Source organism: Magallana gigas, chromosome 10 (assembly GCF_963853765.1).
Source record: "Magallana gigas chromosome 10, xbMagGiga1.1, whole genome shotgun sequence".
Taxonomy (NCBI): Eukaryota; Metazoa; Mollusca; class Bivalvia; order Ostreida; family Ostreidae; genus Magallana; species Magallana gigas.
Window position 1 is genome coordinate 17021746 of NC_088862.1, and position 6000 is coordinate 17027745.

The 6000-nt window shown below is 32.7% G+C and overlaps 1 long non-coding RNA gene across 1 annotated transcript; it reads left to right on the forward strand.

Annotated features, from left to right (window-relative positions):
* Window positions 1–1783: 1783 nt before the first annotated feature.
* Window positions 1784–6000, forward strand: LOC105339530 (uncharacterized). Its single transcript, XR_010710486.1, has 4 exons — window positions 1784–2077; window positions 2200–2284; window positions 4250–4535; window positions 5271–6000. It is a non-coding gene; the product is annotated as an uncharacterized lncRNA (long non-coding RNA).

The following is a 6000-nucleotide window of genomic DNA, read 5'->3' on the forward strand; positions in this document are numbered from 1 at the left end:
TCTGGCTAAATGGGTTTTTAAAAAGAAGATATCAAAAGATGTTCTCTATATAATCCGGTGTATAAAAATTATTAATCATTGTGGCCCCATCCTTTCCCCGAGGATTATGATTTGAACAAACTTTACAAAAAAAAAATAATTATAAACTCTGTATCTTGCTTATAACTTGATATTTGACTTTCAAATTTTGACATAGCATTTTAAACTACTTTATTTATCAGTATAAACATTGGAAATGGAAAAATAAAATTTGAAATTCTAGGTCAAATCGTGTCCAAGTCCCTTTAATATGCACTACCTGAGGATCTTTCCAAACATGTTTCAGCTCTTCTGGTCAAAGAGTTTTTGAGAAGGAGATATTTAAAGATTTTTGCGTGGACCCTGAGGTCCACGCAGAAAATATATAAGCGAGGTTAAACCGGATGCAATGGAGAAAATTCATTCTGCGCATGAGCTTGCCTGGTTCCTGTGCGTAATGGGTAGCTTAGGGAACCAGGCTAGCACACGTTTATCTGAATCGGGATCGGGATTCCGTGTCATATGCACACATTATTAAGTTCAAAGGCGCTGTAATTGTAATGTTGTCGGTAAACAGTACAGAAACAAAGTATTCCTTTTAAAGAAATGATTGGCGTGTAATTTGAACTATCAGTATTATGAAATAAGTTAATGTTATGCCGAAACTACAACATGCATCAAATAGCATAATTTGCAATGTTTTGTTGTTTTCCGACTTATCGATTAAATTTTTCAAAGCATTTAAGTATGATTGAATAATTATGTCCCTGCATAAAAGTTTAAATGTCAAGAAAAATACATCAAAATATGAAATTTTTAATTTACACAAAGCTGTCACTGCATAGTAAACAAAGTAGTGCGAATCGTAATGTGTGCGCAAATAGTAGAATTCACCGAATGCATGATACTATACATGCAAACTTCATTCATAGATAGATCATAATTATTTTAGAAGTATGAACCTTTTAAATTCTGAGATAAAAAATCAGGCTATACATAAATGTATACGTAATACAAGGTACAAATTTAGTGGTTAAAAGCAAAGGGCTAGAGTCGGTGGAATCTCTGATAATCTTAAGGCTTTCACGTTTTCGTTGGAAACACCTGCAAATGGTCTACGTATTGTAGTCCTTTTTTAAAGGATAGCAACTTGTCTCTATATTATCCTTTGTAAAAATTTATCCCCCAATTGTGGCTTGACCTTACTCCCGGGAATCATGTTTTAAACAGAGTTGAATCTGCATTATCGTAAGATGCTTCTACACAAGTTTCAAGTTTTTGCCGAATAGTTTTTGAGAAGAAGAGTTTTGGAAAATACCAATAATTTTTAATAATTCTAAATTATATCACCTTTAAATAGGGTGTGGTCCTTCATTTAAACAAACCTTAATTCCTTGTACTCAATAATACTTTGTGCTAAGTTTGGTTAAAATTGGCCAAGTGGTTTCGGAGAAGAAGATGAAAATGTGAAACGTTTAGGACAATGACAACGACACTAACGACGACAGACAACAGACGAAGAAGACGGGGGCTATGCCATTCAGTCACCTATCAGTTACCGTTCAGTCACATTTCAGTTAACTGAATGGCAGAGGTTCAACCTGTGCAAATTAACGGACTGGTATTATTTTTTCAAAACGTTCCATTGTTGGGATACAAAATGATATTTTTAATGTATAGTGGGTCATCTCTCCACGTTTTTAGGGGGAAGCGCCTATTGCAATTGCTTTCATGACCTTCTTTAACCCCCCCCCCCCCCCTGTTCGACCCCCGTTTAAACATCGTTTTTGATAATAGAACTGTGGTATGTATCAAACTTTTTACTTCATCGTTTTTAATTATCCATTGAAACTGCCTTTAGCAAAGATAGCAATTGGTAGATCTATGAGTTTACGTTTTTTATAGTACAGGAACGAACGATAACCCTTGCGATGGTATGCGACATAAACAAAGGATAAGCACGGAGTCTGATGCCTGTAGATGAAATTGCGAGGGAAAAATAGTTCAATTTGAAATTGCGTGTTTATGAGTACAAAAGGAAAAATTGATAGGGAAACAGGTACTGAATGCTTTTTTTTTAAAACAACAGTGTGTATAAATCTATTTAAAAAAGAGTGTTAGAATGCTACCATGCATATAAATTATTTGTAAACATACCAATTTTTCGCGTAGTAATATCAGACAATACTGCATATGCAGTGTAAAAATTTTGTCAACAAACCCACGTTGAGAACAACTGGTGACTGCCCATCTTTGACATAGTAAGGTAAGTTAGGTAACTAATGTGTTATTTCTCATTGTATAAACATATGCCTCATCATTTTAAACTTTCGTGTTACAATAATGGTGATAACGTTTTCTTGATCGAGGAGCTGGTACTTTCTTAATTCGAAATTCTTCTGACTCTAAACCCCGCTTGTATATTGTGACGTGCGGAAGAAACATGTCACAGTGTAAAAGCGGGGATTAGAATCAGAGAAATCTCTGATAAGTACATTAATTTTATGAAAGAATTTATATTGTTTGTGTTAGGCATTCATCGTTAATTCTGAAATGTCGGTCTATAGTTATGAATACTGTACAAGGCGAGGCCTATATGATTTCTTTAACAGGTCGAGACCACTGTATTTTGTGACGTCGGCATAAATTTGCATACTAAATTAGCCATCTGTTTACTTTTATCGACAAACCAATCAGGTGAATGAGTTGCAAGGCATTGTGGGCTACAAGTCTCAGAGTATACAAGGCGTATTGAAAATATATACCAATTTGAATTGTCCTTTGGAAACTCATTTTGAATGATTTTTCAGAATTTATGAAATTAATATGGACAATTATGTCGGAACTTCAATTTCTATGCTCACATTAAAAAAAATATTGCATATGAGGACTTATATTAACATATTATAAATACCCCATTGCCAATGTTCAAAAGAGAGGTACATCCTATTGAATTAGAAGCAGTAAGTATATATCGTTTTTTCACGTGATTCCCCATATTTGGGACACCATTAGTAGAATGCGCGTTGATATTTTCTTCAGGGACATTCATCAGAATGCTTATCGTACAAAATACTATATATGCTGCATAGCTTGCGCTTCTGCGTTTGTATATTTGTGCAGTTCTACTACCGTGGCTATTCACGTATGTTAAAAATGTACATTTACCTGTATTTATTTCTAGTGCAAAATAATAAGTCACCAAAACACAATTGGCGGTTTTACTTATCAAAATCTGTTTGTATTTGTATGCGTATGTTTGTTAGTCGTTTGATACTGATCATTTTTTGAAGCAACAAATGATCAACTAAAACAACGGTATTTTTCAATGTGAGCATGGAACAAAGTTAATGGTACGTAATCTTTCGTTTTTTACCTTCTAAAGTAAAAATGAAGATGTACAAACATTCCGGCAAGCAATTGAATATTGTGAATAAAACAGACAAAAACCACGTGTGTTTGTTGAATCGTAAACGCGTTGTAGACCGCCATGCATTGCAACTCATTCACTGGATTGGAGAATCTGTTTGACGTAAATACTGTCACGTGTTAAGTAATGCTATCCATATAAGGTAGTGTACCCGACCTGTTTAAAGATTAAAATTTAGCACAATGGAATCGCATATAACGGAAGATAAAGTTTCTTTTTTATAAGTTCATGTAGTGATTTACTATACGTATATAATACGTTACGAACTGCACTGTATGATACAGGGTTCATTCATTATTTAAATTACAAAAAAATTACAATATTCAGCTTGGTTTTAAAATGGCTCATGAATAATGCAAATGGATTTTCTTTAAAATATATCTCAAATACAGCTTTAAGTATCATACAAGATGCAATTAATTGGTTGATATCATAAATATTCCAGATAGGCTATTACAAAGATATTTAATTGAACATTTAAAAGGAAATAACATGATTTATCCTTTTACCTACCGTATTTACTTGTATCTCAGAATTACGTCATCATTACTCTATAATGAAAGTGACTAAGATTTCCTATGGAAATTTCTCTACGTCATAATTTATGTGATAATTTTGATGACTGCATCCTTTTTTACAATTTTAAATTCATGAGAACTTTGACTATATACCGGTATATATTTGATCTACCATGTTCATGATTAATTGCAATTCCAAAAAGACTCAATTATACACCTGACAATGATTATAGGTAATAACATAACATATATCTATTTGTTCTTTATGTATATGTTCTTTCAGATGAATGTCAAGAAACTGATTAACATTAATTGACAAGAGAAAACAACGAGAGCCCAACATCATTCTTCATTTCTGGTGAAGGGGAGAGTTGCTAAATTTGGGCGCACAGCAAAATTCAAGCAACACAAGGAAAAAGACGGATGCTGTAAATGCGGTGTTGGCTTCCCAGTTCAGCACTTTTAAAGAGGGACAAACATTGCACATTTGCAACTTCTAAATGGAAGCAGGACCGGCCTCTTATTTATGCTGGGATCCTCATCTTAATGGCCTTAACACCATTTTCAAGGTTAGTACATACACTGTACAACTAAATTTCATTACAATATTCCCCGTGGTTTTCTGGTTTAAGTATGACTTATTATACCCATGCTCGGAAGGAGAGGGGTTTATTGTTTTACCCTTGTGTGTCTGTTTGTCTATAACACAAATTTTGTCAAAGATATCTCAGCAACAATCGCAGATGCTTGAAATTTTAACTCAGTCTTTGTAAAGGCATGCCATACGGTAGGATTCATTTTTCAAAATATTTGATGTCACCTTCCCTTACATGTAATGTTAACTATGCTTTTTTGTATACACATCAGAGCAGGGGTATCACTAGTGAGCATTGACTCACAAATACAATATCTTGTTGTCATATCTTTAATGATTAAGTACATATTCTTGTTCTAAATGCAATTATAAACTAAGGAATTTTTTTTGGGGGGGGGGGGGGAATTAAACTTTCATTTACAGTTCAATCACTATATTTTCCATTACTTGTATGTAATATACCCAAATAACCTTACAAATATTGATAATTCATATTGTGTGATCTTCTTATATATTTCATCCTTTATTTGCAAAATACATGTATACTTTTAAAAATAAATTATTTAAGGTAAAACACACATAAATTCAAAATATTTCATAGATTAATTTTATTTTCAAATCCATGTTTTCGTTATTGGAGGTTAAGTATATTGTATTGAAATATTGCTTGATAACATATCCATTATTCATTTTCATCAACACATTTTAGAATATCCTGCTGAAAAAGACAGCTGTCATTGGTATAATGGATGCAAGACAACACTAGTGAATTGAAATTGTTGATACCACAAATGGCACTCTCTAGGATTACACACTTTCCAAAAACACAATTATGGCATGCAGCTATAAAGGGATTCTTTGGAAGTCTATGTTCTGTAATGGGGGGAATTTCTCGTGAAGATTCCATAAGTATTAAAATAAAAACTTAAAAGTTAAAAGTTCAAATGTCTTCAGTACTAGAGACCTGTGATTTGACAGTACAACATTGAGCAATTGTAAAGGACACATAATTTGTACACTATTGAATATCAATCTATAGTTATCCATAAATTACTTGGCTTTTACATTGTACATGTATTGTAATTCTCAACATTTGGATATATGTTTGATCTTTGTTAAATATATGTATGGTGTACAGTACAGTAAGTAAATACATTCTTTCTAAGTTTTAAACATTTGTCAACAAAATATATGAACTGCAATCTGAGGATCATTTAGAGGTCTGCAATTCTCCACATATAAAATGACTTTGAAATCAACCTGTTACTGTTAAACTTGAGAATATATTAAGAAAACTTCAAAATCTCTTTATTGATTACCTTTTTTACTACACATTGTCCATTTATTTTGTGTATTATTCTATAAAGCTGATTTCTCAATGGCTTTTGCTTCTCAGGTGAGCAAAGTGACACACATATTACTTGATTGTGTAAAATACT